The sequence below is a fragment of the Sus scrofa genome, chromosome 16 (assembly GCF_054392235.1).
Source record: "Sus scrofa isolate SSC_HxYL_T2T_F1_AM1 chromosome 16, Sscrofa_HxYL_maternal_Yorkshire_Landrace_v2.0, whole genome shotgun sequence".
In the NCBI taxonomy this organism is placed as follows: Eukaryota; Metazoa; Chordata; class Mammalia; order Artiodactyla; family Suidae; genus Sus; species Sus scrofa.
Window position 1 is genome coordinate 74,940,914 of NC_139398.1, and position 16,276 is coordinate 74,957,189.

At 39.7% G+C, this 16,276-nt stretch overlaps 1 protein-coding gene across 4 annotated transcripts in view; it reads left to right on the plus strand.

The window, feature by feature from the left end:
- The window catches only part of ATP10B (ATPase phospholipid transporting 10B (putative)), a 348,489-nt gene that overhangs the window by 233,771 nt on the left and 98,442 nt on the right, over positions 1-16,276 (plus strand). The window lies entirely within an intron of this gene.

Consider the following 16,276-nt stretch of genomic DNA (forward strand, 5'->3'; position numbering starts at 1 on the left):
AGTCCACTCTACTGGGAAATCAGATTTAATCTGGTAGGTGGATGAGAAGCTCATAGATGCCTCCTTTTCCTGGGCACTTAGGTACACATCATCTTCCCAGCAACTCTCTGAGACAGACAGCATCCCCTTATCACAGATGGGAAACTGAGGCTTGGGAAAGTAAGCACTGGCCAAATGCCTCAGAGTCCTTAAATGGGGATTCTCTTATTTCAACTGTAAAACCATGCTCTCTGCTCTAAACTGAAGAGTCTCCAATCTGCTCACTCTTGAGATCAACCCACATTTCTGTGCTTATCCAGTCCCTACTCATCCAGTCCAGGTCAGCTCCAACAATATCTCCCCCCATGAATTTTCTCTACTTTAACTCCAGCATAAAAATAGCAAGGTATCAATCACTGCATTTGCATTTGGGTATGCCTTACCTTCTCAGCAGTACCAAAACCTCTTTGAGGACAAGGAACAACCATCAGCATTTTCATTTAGTGCCCACACTTACGTGGATGATACCTTGGACATCATGGAGAAAGCATTATTGTTTCACGGTTAAGAGCCTGGCTCTGGAATCTGACAGAGCTGCACTCAAAGCCCAGCCCCACCATTTATTAGCTGTCTCACCTTAGACATGTTATTACCTTTTCGCACCTTCATTCCCTCACCTGGAAAACAGGGACAAAATAGTGCTCTCTACATAGGGTGTTTCTGAAGACTGAATTGTTACTGAACCAAACTTGGGTCCGCTCACCCTTGGACACGAGAGCCAATCTACCAGGTTGCAGTGAAGGAAAGTGCAACATTTATTGCAGGGCTCCAAGCAAGGAGCCCAGGGCAACTAGTGCTCACAAAGCAAAGCTTTTTCAAAAGCCAGGTGAGGAAAGGAGGTCACAGGGTGTATTACCAGCTCATGCATAATCCTGATTGCCTGATGGTGAGGTGACAGGGTGGTATCACAGGGGTTAATATTATCAATCCTTAGTCACCAGAAGCCCTGGGGGCTATGGGCTCTTGGTCATTAAGGAGTTAATGTCTTCCATTTGGTGGGAGTTTTCGGGTCTATAAAACAACTCAGGAAATGTGCATCAGATACTCTTATCTAGGTTCTTCAGACAGGAGCCAAAGTAGAGGATTTGGGGAAAGGCCCAATAGGGTCCTGCTTGGTTACAAAATGTTATGTGCACAAATGACTTAGCATGAAGTTCAGCACATAGTAAGAGACCAGTCAGTAGTTAGCAGGAAGTATCAATGGTGTTCATAGGCAATATGTGTTGATTGAAACTGGGTACAATAATCTACTTTTCAATGAAAATTCCCCTTGAAACTGTTGATATTCCAACTACTACCTTTCTCTACCCATGGAAAAGCATGAAATTCTATCACTTCTCTCTACCCTGCCAGCCTGTGGCTGGGGAGAAATTAGATGAATCAAGGGATTTAGGAGAAAGAAGGCAAGTGCTTGACCCCTCAGAGGTCCTCCGCAGCCAGCGTTCAGTTATCTAGACTGAAACATCTCAGGAGACAGTAACTCACCGTGCCTTGCTTTGCCTCTCTCAAAGCGCCAGATGAACAGTTCTCATAGAGTCACTTATGTGTGATTGATTCAGGCCTTGGAAGTCTGTTCTCTCATTCTTACAATGGGAATGATAACAACAGCTCCCCCAGAGTTCCTGCTGTGGCGCAGCGGGTTAAGAACCTGACTGCAGTGACTGGTTCAGCCCCATGGTTAAAGAATCCAGCATTGCCACAGATACTACAGCTCTGTTTCAGTCCCTGGGCTGGGAATTTCCGTACGCTATAGGTGCAGCCATAAAATTAAAAAAAAAAAAAAAGAATTATCTCTCCAAAGTTGAGCTGTGAGATTGAAATGAGATGAGGAAAGTAAAGAAGGAAATAAAGGGTTTGCTGCATCACGGATACACAATAAATGGCCTATCACTGCCTTGGCTGCAGATCCTAGACTAGGAATGAAAACCACCATAACTACTTTGCTATCATCGTGTTGATACGGTCCTGACAGTGGCTCAATCCTCCCACTGGGGTCCAGGCTCTGTTGAACCAGTCACTGCCCTGGGTCTTAGTGTCTGAGTTCTCTCTCCTTTGCTTGTCCTTGGCACACTCATCCAATCGTCCTGGTGTTTACAAAAAGGCAGGGCAGAAGCTGGGTAAGCTCACCAAGCCATCTAGACACGCAATGACAATCTGTTTCTTGGCTCAGGGCCCTGTGGCTGGCCCTCTAGAGCAAAGGTTTTCAAAGTCTTTTAACCATAGCTCACAATAGGAAGTATGCATTACACACATATGTACACATGTATGTGCACATATGTGTGTGTGTAAACTGCCACATCACTCATACTACATGCAAAGCACTCTGAGACTTTCTATTCTTTTCAACTACGTTTTTTTGGTGTTTTTTGAAGTTGAGAGCAGTGAAACTTGTGTTTACAGACCTCCCCTTCAGCTTGCCCATCCCAACATCCTCACCACAGTTCAAAGCTTTTTTACTCTCTCCTGGGCGCTTATTTCGGTGTTGTTGAGTTTCACCCAGTCACTTCTCTTTTTGCTGTTTGGCAGCAGCTCCCAAGCTGTTTCTTGTATATTAATTAGTCAAATAATTTGGGAATTGACTAGAATGAAAAGCCAGATGAAAGGGTCATTCACACTTCAGTGCTATAAACCAGCCAATTTAATAATGTCTCTCAAACTCTAACCTTAAATTCTCATAGGATATTAGTATAATGATTCACAAAACAAAGCAAGAAAGAAAGAAAATTCAAGGCTTATTTGATCTTGAAATTTTCCAAAAGTCTCTATTCTATTTCAATTCTTTATTCTCCCCCGCACTGCTTAAGTGTGCTTTTTCATTTCTAGAAAAAAATGGTGACAATAGTAATAATAATAATGCACTTTTTTAAAAGCCCATATACATGAAGGTAAATGAGACACAGAAGGTAAACGAGGCACAGAAAAGTTGAAGTAACTTGTCCAGGGTCACTGAGCTAGGAAGTGTTGGAACCAGAATTCAAAGCCATGTTTATTCAGCATCTCAGTTCTTAATGTTTGCAGTGGTCTTCCTGGTCCTTTGACTCTCACCAGAGTTGCTTTCTTGAAAGCACACACTTACCATTTTCCCTATTTCTTTCCGTATATAAGTAGCAAGTGGCAGGAAGAATAAAAGCAGGCTTAGCCAGATCCTCAGGGAGAAGGAATTTTAGCTGCTCTTTGCTACCTTGCTTCTTCCTTGTGTCTACAGTGCAAAAAGATTTCTGAATATGGATAGAATTATCTTCTGATTATACTATAATATTTCTCAAATGTGTTGATGAGTGTTGCAAGAAAAATGCATGTTACAACATCAAATAAGATCAGAAGGTAATAGGTAACAAGTTTTCAAATAGCTGTACTACAGCACTTCTCAGATACTTTAATTAGCTCCAAGGAGGAGAGGGGGCAGGTGTGTAACATTTCTAAATATTTAACCACAGAAACATTTTATTCCAAGGAACTTAACCCAGGTCTTCTGCCGGAGAGGTAGGAACACAGTTTAGAAATTTGCCTTAAATACATTGCGGGTGTTTAAAATGTATTGCAACCACTACAAGAAGAAAAATGTTCAAATACACATGTATCCTTCCCCATTCTCATCACCAAATTATGATTCGCAGGGACTGAGTAGGGGTCTGGGTATGTATATCTTTTAAATGTTCTCCCATATGGTCTTCATATGAACCTACCACCACTTCTTAAAAAATCTGCATAATAAAGGGAAGGTGCTTCTTCCAGAAATCACTCATCATAATAATGAGAATAAAGCCAACATCTATGGGCATGTTCCATTTGCTAGTATTTTGTATACATTGTCTTTCATCCTCGAGGCCATTTTCTGAGATTAACATCACTACTCCATGTGATATAGGAAAACCATGAGGCACAGAAAGGGCAAATTTCACCATTTGTTTCAGAGATTTTGAACACTTGCAAATATGGTTTGTTTGGAAATTTAGTATCTTAAGTAATTGTGGCTTTTACTAGCCTATTGTTGGTTATGAGATTTTCTCTTTGCCAAAAGGGGGGTTTTACCGCAAAGATTTCTAGAAACTCCGAACCCCACACCGTACACCCACACCCATTTTGACACGGTGCTCTGTTAATTCAGAGTCGATAAGACAAACTTTGCCCCAGCTCCCATAGATCAGCATTTTTCAAGGTGGTGTCTGCCAAACCCTTATCTCAAATGATAGTTCTTGAAAAATGAGGTCCATGGTCAAATCTGATTGGGAGCCCCATGTCCTATGGAAACCTCTTGGAAGTTCCAATGTCTATGAAAGACGTCAAGGTCTCAGAAGACTTGGAGGGTGGAGGCCAATTAAACTTTAACACTGAGCTTTCCAACCTTACTTAACCTTGGATCCTTTTTTAGCATAACAATTTTTAACCTTCCTGTGGAAATTTGAGGAACGTGTTAATCTGTGTTGTTGTGGAACACACATGATTGCCATGAGAAGTGACCAAGAGGCTGACCATCCTCATGGCTTATTCGGTCCATTCTTCCCTTTCCTGTCTAGGTTCAGATGAAATTGTAAACATGTACGAGTTTCTCAGAAGGATATCCCTCCCATGACATGGCATGTCATTCTCAAGGTGGCCAAAGAGTTAGTTTCAAAATCCTTTTTTCCAAGAAAGCAATTTGGACCATGTCTAGTTTGCATTGTTTTTTTGTTTTTTTGTTTTTTTTGATTATGAGTTTTGGTTTTTTTATTTCCCACTTGAAATTTTTATTGTTCTGGGCCATCTTTGAAATCGCAAAATTATTGACCTATTTTTGAAATATTTATTCCAATATCCGATTGCTGGGAAAAGAGCAGAAAGGGAAGGAATTCAAAATTAGGATTAAACTAAGATCCGCTGGGTAGGTGAAAGGACTTCATTAGCTAAATTGTAGTTTTCTCTTTAGGGATATTTTGATACTTGAAATCTCTTCTTTTTTCCTTTTAATGTTTTTATTATTAGTTGCTATGAAGAGTGACAGAAGTAAATTACATTATGAAAGTATAAGAAATCTTACCTACATCTTATAACCACTGTTTCCAGACTGTTGATCCTGATTCCTTTTTTCTTTTTTTTTTTTCCCCACTCCTACATCTTGTGTTTTAATTTTATCAGAGTATAGTTGACTTGCAATGTTGTATTCATTTCAGGTATACAGCAAAGTGAATCAGGTATACATATATCCATTCTTTTTTTGCATATAGGTCATTACAAACTATTGAGTAGATTTTCCTGTACTATACAGTAAGTTCCTAGTAATCATCTATTTTATGCAGTAGTATGTTATGTTATTGACACCCTCCCAATTCCTCTCCCCACCCATGGTTTCTGCTGTGATAACCCTAAGATGGGTTTTGAAATCTGTGTTTTGCTCCTGTTTTATAAATAAGTTCTTTTGTATCATTTTTATTAGAGTTTACATATAAGTGATATTTGGTTTTTTTATGTTTTTATTTTTTTTTATTTTCTTTTTTCTTAAGACCTAGGTGCAGCATATGGAAGTTCCCAGGCTTGGGGTTGAATCAGAGCCACAGCTGCTGGCCTACATCACGGCCACAGAAACATGGGATCCAAGCTGCATCTGCAACCTACACCATAGCTCAAGGCAATGCCAGATCCTTAACCCACTAAGCAGGACCAGGGATCAAACCCACATCCTTATGGAAACTAGTCAGGTTCATTTCCACTGTGCCACAATGGGAACTGCTGTTCTTTTATTTTTTAATTTTTTAGAATATAGTTGATTTACAATGTTGCGCCAATTTCCATAGCAAAGTGACCCAGTCATAGGTATATATACATTCCCTTTCTTATATTTTCTTCCATCATAGTCCATCCCAATAAACTGGATACAGTTTCCTGTGCTGTATAGCAAGACCTCATTGCCTATCCATTCTAAATGTAATAATAATTTGCATCTACTAACCCCAAACACCCCATCTTTCCTACTCCCTCCCCTCTTCCTTTGGCAACCACAAGTCTGTTCTCCATGTCTATGAATCTATTTCTCTTTTATAGATAGGTTTATTTATGCCATATTTTAGATTCTACATGTAAGTGGTATCACATGGTATTTGTCTTTCTGACTTACTTCACTTAGTATGGGACTCTAGTTCCATCCATGTTGCTGCAAATGGCATTATTTCATTCTTTTATGACCAAGAAGTATTCCATTATATATATGTACCACATGTTCTTAATCCACTCATCTGTCATTGGACATTTAGGTTGCTTCCATGTCTTGGCTATTGTGAATAGTGCTGCAATGAACATAGGAGTACATGCATATTTTTGAAAATAGATTTGTCTGAATATATGCCCAGGAGTTGGATTGCTGGATCATATGGTACTTCTATATGTTTAGTTTTCTGAGTTTCCTCCATACTTTTTTCCACAGTGGTTGTGCCAGTTTACATCCCCACCAACAGTGCAGGAGGGTTCTTTTTTCTCCACACCCTCTTTAACATTTGTTATTTGTAGACTAATTCATGATAGCCATTCTGACTGGTGTGAGGTGCTACCTCATTGTAGTTTTTGATTTGCATGAAATCTCTTCTTTAAAGGGGTTTCCAGGATAGACCCTAATAATTTAACATCTGAAAAGTATGTGCCATATATTTTGGTAAATGAAACAGTTACCAAAGCCAAAGAATCAGAAATGAATTCGTCCAATTAGTATTTCAGAGCAATTATCCTAGTTATCTTTTATCCAAACCCAAATCCTCCTGAAATGTGTGTCAGATCCTTTCCCAGTGACAAGGAACTTGCTATACCAAGCCAACATGGACTAGCCTCTTCAGCATTACCTGAAAGCTTGTCAGAAATGCAAAAGTTCAGGCCCTGCCCCCAGTGGCACCAGACTCTGAAGTTTACGAAGAGGTCTGCAGGTGATTCCTGTGCACATTGCCATTTGGAAGCACTGGCCTAGGGCATTGTTGATCAATATAATAATTGTGCTTATCTGTTTGATTGGCCACCTTAAAGATTCTTAATTGACTCTCCCTTTTAACTAGTTTGCATTTCACTGATAATTAGTGGTTTTAAACCATTTGCTCAATTAGCAAGCGCCATAGAGGCTGGGATCTTCTACCTCCACCAGGAATGTGTATACAGATTTTAACATATTTAGACAAATCACTTCACCAATGGAGCTGAGGTAGGGTAGGGGTTTATCATCATCCCTCTTCAAGGATGACGCATCCTGAATGAAGTAAAATGTTGCTGCCTGTCCTCTCATCTTGCCTACCCTGAGAACCAGAGAAAAATCCTCTTTCCTGGTGGATTTTATAATGGGACCTGTCCATAACGGGCTGTTCCCAATTTTCTTTAAGAGTGATCCTTAGTCTTTCTACCTGTGGCCTACTGCTTAAATATTGAACAGAGATCCCATTTTCCAGGATCCTTTCCAAATAAGATCTGTGTAACTGTATAACAATAACATCATAGGTAACTTGGTTGAGAACATACTGTGTGCTATAAGCAGTTCTTCTAAGTGTCTTTTATCTATTATCTCTTTCAACTTATCATAAAAAAAACCCTATGAGATATGAATTTTGATTATTCCCACTTGATAAATGAAGCAATAGTTCAATAATTCTGATACTAAAGGTCTGAGCATAGTTTTAAACTTAGGCAGAGTTTTCTTATTTTAACTTTTTATTGGTATTTTCTAGTCTATATAAAAGTAGGGAGAGTGATGTGATAAAATTTTATGTACCCATCACCTAATTACAACTCTCAACTCATAACCAATCTTGTTTTATCTAGCTCACCCCTCCTCTCTCTGTAAATTATTTTGAAGCATATCTTCAATATCCAACATTCCTCCTATAAGTATTCCAATTTCTATTTCTCAAGGAGAGGATTTTTAATATATGTTTTATTATCATCATGCCTAATATTGGCAATAATTCCTTGATCTCAGCTTTCAAGTCAGTATTCAAAATTTCCAGTTTGTTTGAATCAGGATCAAAATAAGGCCAAATACTGAGGTTACTTTCGTATATCTCTTGTACTCCATAGGTTCCCTACTTAGCTTTTTTGTTTGTTTGTTTCCCTTGCATATTTAGTCTTTGCTGCTGAATAAACCAAGTTGTTTGCCCTATAAATTTCCCATAGTCTAGATTTTGCTGATTGTATTGTCTCCTTGTGGCTTCATTTAATATTTTCTTATTTTCTTTTCTTTTTTTTTTTGGTTTTTTTGTTTTTGTTTTTTTAGGGCCACACCAATGGCATATGGAGGTTCACAGGCTAGGGGTCAAATCAGAGCTATAGCCACCAGCCTACAAAATAGCCACAGCAACACCAGATCTGAGCCGTACTTATGACCTACACCACAGCTCACAGCTGTGAGCTGGTCTTAGAGTCTTGTGGAACCAGAAATTTCAATCCATCAATGCAATCCCCATCTCTTTTATCTATGTTTGGCTTTGCTCTCTCAAACATCTCTTTTATCTATGTTTGGCTTTGCTTCCTTTCACATGGAAGATTAAATGGCACCAATAAACCTATATTTATACTCCACCCCCAAAAAGGAACTGGAACCTTCCTTGTTGTCTGACTTGAAAAACATCCCCAGGAGAGGGGATGACTAGCCTGGCTGGTATCATGTGCCCTCCCCTAGACCAGTTAACCCTGGCCAGAGGGAAAGGATTCTGTCCTTGGTACCCTTTAGTTCAACTGCATAGTTTAAATGGGCCTACGGAACAGGAAAGCCCACAGTCAATATCCATCACACTTGTTCTACATCAGGGTGATAAAAGCCTAACTTAGCCATGACCAAGCAGGGGGTCCTTTCTCCTATAGCCTGTAGTGGCATTCCCTTTTCCCCCAAAGCCCTTTCTTTCTGCCTTTTCTCTACACGGTACCTGGAGCGAATCCCTCCCTTCCTTGTGCTCCCATAGACTTCATTCTTGCCATTCTCAGTCATTGCACTCACCCCCTTGTAGTTTATTCGCTAAATTCATTTACTCAGCCAACGCCTGATATGTTCCTTCTATTGCTAAACACTGTGTTAGAATTTGTCATGTTGTTTTTGTCAAAGGAGTGACACATGATCATACCTTCTGTGAATAATTTAATGTAGTTAAATATTCATACCCTCAAACTAGAATTAATACCTTCTCTTTGTAACTCTTTTGCCCAAAACAGGAGGTTAAAAAAAAAAAAAGCCATTGTGCCTCATGGCATTTTCTTGTGTCTCAGATATCCACAGCAAGAAAAATGAGTGCAGGAAAAATATGTCTGAACAACACTCCCTTAAGGCCCCTTGCCCATCTGGTGACAGCTGCCCGTATTTCCAGAATCCTTCATTCACGCACTCATTCCCCAAATATTGACCCAATGCCTTCCACTTGCCAGGTGTTGTACATGCTCTGGGGGTCCAGGTGTAAACACAAAAGATACAGGCTCTAAGAGGGAATGTAACAGACAATTTTTAACACACAGTTCTACAATTAATTGGTGCCTTTTAGGAGTGACAGAAGAAATCATTCTTTTTCTAGTAGTGGCTTCACATGCCAAACCCACGGCTTTTTTGTTGGAGGATGTCATGGGAAGAGATCAAAGTGAAATTTAGTTTTAGCCCTGAGTAAGAATCAGAGAACTTGTCCACTTTCTAAAAAAGGGGGACATAGAGTGTAAGGAATCCTTAACTAGAGTCTGTCTCCCACAGCCCTGCAGCCCACTCTGTGCGCCTTTGTGAGAGGCACCGGGCCGGCAGGGAGACCTGAAAGACTGCACCTGCACAACGTTTCCTCAGCCAGAGTCAGAGAGGAAAGTGTCTGCCAGTCACTCTGTTCCAGGTGATCTTGAAAAGAACTCTGACCAAGAAGCAGGAAGGTTATCAAGCGCTGGTTACTGTCAATAGTTTCCAGAGAGAGAGTTCTCAGAAATCAGCAGGTTAATTTGCATGTCAGGGAGATAACCTCAATCACCTAGCTCAGCACCTGGGCCGAGAAGAACATTTAATCCTACCATTTACCCAGCCTGGTATGCTAAAAAATTTTTTTTCCTTTTTTTTTTTTTTTTTTCTTGTTAGGGCCACACTCGCTGCACAGGGAAGTTCCCAGACTTCGGGTAGAATCAGAGCCGCAGCTGTGGGCCTGCCCCACAGCCACAGCATTGCTGAATCCAAGCTGCGTCTGTGACCTACACCACAGCTCACAGCAATGCCAGATCCTTAACCCACTGAGTGAGGCCAGGGATCGAACCCACATCCTCATGTGTACTAGTCAGGTTCGTTTCCGCTGAGCCACAATGGGAACTCCCATTAATTTAAATCACTTCAGGTAGTATTTTCTAAGGTTGCAATACATCTCTCGTGTAGCTGCCCAGATTGGTGTGGCTTGTGCTCATAAGCCCCAGACCTTGCAGGATCCCTGTGGGCCTGTGAATCCTTTCAGGGTCCACAAATGAGGTATTGCTGCAGCTTTTCATCCTCATCCCGGCTTGGCATGGAGGTGACTCTTCTAGTCACCTGGTTTGAGGGTTGTGTAAAAAACAGACTCTGGGGGCTTCACAGAAGCTTGGCAATCCCTGGTTCAGTTCTTTGTCACATACACCCCAGCTCAGAGTAAAAGCTCCATGAATAAGTGCATCCTGTGTTGGAGGAAAGAGTTTAGCTGATTTCCCTTTCTTCAGTTACCAGAATCTTTCTTTTTTGCTGTTGAACACATTTAGTTCTTTGGTTTTTCTTCTCTTTTTCTTCCAGTTTTATTGAGCTATAATTGACATATAGCACTGTTTCAGTTGAAGGTGTGGAGTATAATGATCTGACGGACATGCATCCATGAACTGATTACACAGTGAGTTTAGTCAACATCCATCAACTCCTCGAAGTACAAAATAAAAGAAAAAAATATATTTTTTTCCTCATGATGAGTACTCTTAGAATTTACTCCCTTAACAATTTTCATATACAACATACAGCAGTCTTAATGATATTTGTCATGTACATTCCATCCCTAGTACTTATTTCTCTTATGACTAGCAGTGTCTACTTTTGATCACCTTCATCCAATTCCCCCTCGATCCCACCCCCCTCATCATTACCCCCCCCCAACCTCTGGTGACCACAAATCTCTCTTTTTCTATAAGTTTGTTTGTTTGAGTTGGTTGGTTGGTTTTGAAGTATAATTGACCCACACCACTATGTTAATTCGGGTGCACCACATAGTGATTTGACATTTCTGTCTTTCTTTCTTTCTTTCTTTCTTTTTTTTTTTTTTTTTTTTTTTTTGGTCTTTTTGCCATTTCTAGGGCCGCTCCTGCAGCATATGGAGATTCCCAGGCGAGGGGTCCAATCAGAGCTGTAGCTGCCAGCCTACACCACAGCCACAGCAATGTGGGATCTGAGCCGCGTCTGCAACCTACACCACAGCTCACGGCAACACCGGATCCTTAACCCACTGAGCAAGGCCAGGGATCGAACCTGCAACCTCATAGTTCCTAGTCGGATTCATTAACCACTGAGCTACGACTCCTGATATTTCTATACATTACAAAATAATCACTACAAATCTAGTTGCCATCTCGTCATAGAAAGATACTACATTTTTATTGGCCATATTCCCCATATCGTACATTTCATTCCGTGGCTCCTTTATTTTGTAACTGGAAGTTTATACCTCCTAATTTCGCTCCTATTTTACTCTTCCCCATACCCACCTCCTCTCTGACCACCACCTATTTGTTCTCTGAGTCTATGACTCTGTGTCTGTTTTGTTAGGTTTGTTCATTTGTTTTGTTTTTTTATATTTCTACATGTAAGTGAAATCATGTGGTATTTGTCTCTCTCTGTCTGACTTTATTTCACTGAGCATAATGCCTTCAGTTTCCTTCCATCCATCCATGTTGTTGTAAATGGCAAGAATTCCTTCTTTTTTATGGCCTGTGTGGTATTCCAGTGTGTGTGTGTGTGTGTGTACCACATCTTCTTTATCCACTCATCAATCAATGAGCACTTAGGACGCTTTTTCCCCAGAGTGAGTCCCAGTAGTCACTTGCCTCTCTGGAATGCCCTCAAGACCAGTAAGTGCATTCAACTCAGGCTCCTTTCAAATACCTGCTTCTCTTCTGGGTCTCAGAGCATGTGGGATGTTTTTGTGTACCTTTTAAAGATGAAGCTTCTGTTTGCTCCAGCTCTCCCATTACACATGCCCCACTGGCCTTCAAATCCAGACATTGGGAGCTTATCTTCCTGGTACAGGACTCCCAGACTGGGGAGCCTGATGAGAGGATCAGCCTCCTTGCTCTTTGGGGAGAACTTCTACAATTGTGCTTATCTTCGAATTTGTGGGTTGCTTACCTGGGGGTGTAGGTCTTCACGATTATCACATCTCTGCACTTCTTACCCATCTCACTATGGTCCCTTCATTATAGCTTTAGTTCTGAAAAATCTCTTCTGCTAGTCTTCAGGCCATTCTCAGTGATAGTTGTTCTCTAAGTAGTTGTAATTTGGATGCCTCTGCCATCTTGCTAGCAGAATCTTCCTTCAGTGATTCCTAATGACCGTAGAGGGGTTTCAAAGTGCACTAAAACTGCTTCTTATCCTCTGGGGATTTAGGACTATGAGTCCCTGTTTTTCTTTAACATAAAGTCCTTTGGTGACCATCAAAAAATTTTGATAACCCTAATACCCCAATCCCTCCTCCCTGAAATTAATTAGTTAAGAAAATAAAACAAAAAGCTACTTTGAATTTGGCAACCTTTATTGGTCACATGAATTCCTACAGAAATTTGAAAATTCTGTATGTATGAGAGTTATTTTCAGTCTGTCCATAGACAGCACTGTGGTGCACACGGCAATTTACAGACACGTTGCAGTGTTTCACCTACCAATTGGCTTATAGAAATAGATTGGTATTTGGCAATTAAAAAGTGTAAAACATTTCAGGTTCCAAATGAGTGGTATGGATGTGACAAATTGTCTAGGTTTAAAGAAAGGAAAAATTGCTATGGTCTGTGGTAGACAGATGGGTTCTTAAGAGGGATAACCCTTGAATTTGTCCATGGAGTTTTAAGAAAATTGTCAACATGGAAAACTTGGAAAGAAAGCATTTAAAAGGCTCAGAAGGTTTCTCCATGGGAAGACAGCATCAAATGCTTACATTGAGCATAGAACAGGCTCAAGCTTTAGAATCAGATAACCTGGGTATTCATGAGTTGTGTGGCCTTGCAAGTTACTTAGCATAATGAACACTCAGTTTTCTCTCCTATAAAAGGGGACTAACTTCTTCTGAACACTTTGCAGGACAGTTGAGAAGATCCAGTTAAATCAAGTAAGAAAGGGCCACCATTTAGCGAACTGATTTTTTACCAAGTAAATAAACATCATTATTTTTTAAAGGCCTGGTATGCTCACTGGACTGAGTAGGCCACTGTGTTGATTGGCATTCTTCTATTTTGCAAGGAACAGAAATGATTCTGGCTCACTTAAGCAAGACAGAATTGTTACAAAAATATGTTGGGAGGTGAGTTAGAAGGGGTGAAATACACAATGAGTCGTAGAATCAAAGAAAATCTGAAGACCCATGCTCCAAAACAAGGAAACATCAGGGCAGCAAGAGAATATTGGTAGAAGCTATTTCCTTCCTTGAGTCATTCTACTCAAGTTCAAGTCCCACAGTAAAAGAGTCTCATGGGAAGGACATCTTGATTGAGAGCCCCACAAAGATTATGAACCAGGATGAAAAGGTAGTTTTCCAAAAGGAATTTAAAGGATTGTTAAAGAAAGGAGAATAAAATAGACAATGAGTCACTGGAAAAAACTCTCCACTACAAACAATTTCAAAAGATCATTCATACATTCATGTAATCATATTCATTGATCAACTTGAAATTCATTTGTGATGAATAGTGAAAAATAAGCCTAGGAAAGTGAAAGTTGAGGCTCATTCAAGGGAAATGGCCCATTCTAGATATGAGAATATATCTCAACCTGTTTGCTTCACCTTGGCCTTCCCAGTGGCCCCAGGAGGATACAGCCTACTGTATCTAGGCCATAGGTCAGTGAGGAGTACCTTAACCCTGGAGAGTCATTACACATTAACACTTGGCTCACTTTCCTTCACTTTTGTAGATACTACCATTGACACACTGGGATAAACTGGGAAATTCGAGTTGTTTTATGGCTGTAATAACTTATTTGTGTCAGTAACCTCTTCCTTCTCTGAGTCTCTCTCACTTCTTCCATGACTTATATATTGTAGGTATTCAATAAATGCGTGGAATGAATGAACAAATGACTCAATGGATGAATGGATGGCCCCAAGTCTGGCCTCAGGTTGGGATCTAGGGCTTTGACTATTTTTTTCTTTTTTTATTAGTTGATCCAAAGAATTTCCTCACAAGAAGCCGTGTTATTTCTATGAATCAAAGTGAAGATTTGTACCTGGGGCTCTGCCGAGTTGCATAGGGCAGTCTTTACAGAGAGATTTTCTTCGTTACCTCCTCATCCATCACCTTTCAGTATTTATATTCATAATATTCATCTCTCCAGTACTGAGCTTACCTCTCCAAATATTTATGGTGTGCCTGTTAATATAAGACATCACTGGAGATGCCCTAGAGGAAGCTGACAGTCTACTAGGGGAAGCAGGGATCTTGAAACATCAGTGTGAAATGGAGGCATGAGAGTTGATGTGGAAACATGTAAAAAAGAGCAATTCTTGTTGGCCAGGGTGAAACAGTCTATGAAGATTTGGGTGGGCTTCACAGAGGAGGTGGCCACAAAAACCTCTGCAGAGCTAAAAAAATATAAAATAATAATTCTCAAAAGAATGTTCTCTATCTAGGTAATTTGTTGTCTTAACCTCTACCCTTCAAAGGTATTCTACTCTAAAATACAAATATACTTGGAAGAGTTAACACATTGTATTGCTTATTAGTTATAGTAATGTTTATATATTTTTACTGTGTATTAAAAATGAATTATTTTTTTTATTATTAATCCCGTTTTATTTTTAACTTTAGGTAGTACATACATTGCAAGGCAACCTCACCATGCTTATGCATTAGCCTCTATAGCATAGAGTGATATACACAGCTTTCTCTTACTACCAGTCATTAGGAACCCTCAGTCATAAAACCTACGTTATGTCCATTTGAAGAGAAAGCAAGCAGGAAAAAAATCGAATCAGGTCTTTCCTACTGGACAGATTGGATAGAGGATGTCCTCAGTCGGGCAACTTCATCTCATGTTAACTTGGAATTCCTTCTAGAGCTGTTCTTGGTTCTTTTCCCAACATGGACATTTGGAAATTTTTGGCTATCACAACTTGAGGGAGAAGAGGAGGGTACTACTGACATTAAGTTGGTAAAGACCAGGGACGCTGCTAAACATCAAAGAATTATCCAAGCCCAAATGTCAGGAGAAGCAAGGTTGAGTTACCCTGATCTAGAAATGCCTTGATCTCCTAACCAACCAGATACTTAAAAAAAAAAAAAAAAAAAAAAAAAAATGAGAGTGAGCCAGTGCAAAACTTTTCATGAAACAGAGAAACAAATCTTTTGGAAACAAAGAAATTTTTAAAATTTAATAGAGCTAAATCACAGTTTAGCATGATGTTATTATGTGGTATAGTTTTTGATTCTTCATTATTTGACCCAAGCTAAGGGTGTAGTGATGGTGATAATGATTTCTAGGCATTGTGGTTTGCTCATATTTTTATGGTGATATATTCAACATATAATATTATATTGTTAGAGGTGTACAACATAATGATTTGATATTGGTATATTTTGTGAAATAATCACCACAATAAGTTTAGTTAGTATCAGTTACTATACATATTTACAGTTTTTTTTCTTGTGATGAGAATTTTTAAGATCTACTCTCTTAGCAACTTTTTGAACATGCCATACAGTATTATTAAATATAGTTGTCATGCTGTACATTATATTCCTTGACTTTTATTTTTTAACTGGAAGTTTGTAACTTTTCATCCCCTTCACCCATTTTACCCACCCTCCACTTGCCGCCTCTGGCAGTAAGATTTTTTTTTTTTCCATTTAGATTCCACATACAGTTAACCTTGAACAACGCAGGGGTTAGGAATGCCAACCATCCACACAGTGGAAAATTTGCTATAACATAGTCAGCCCTCTATATTTGCATTTTGGCACCTGCAGATTCAGCCAACCGCAGTAGGGTAATACTGTAGTATTTATGTTTGAAAAAAATCCATGTAAGTGGATCCACAGAGTCCAAACTCATGTTGTTCAAGGTTCAACTATA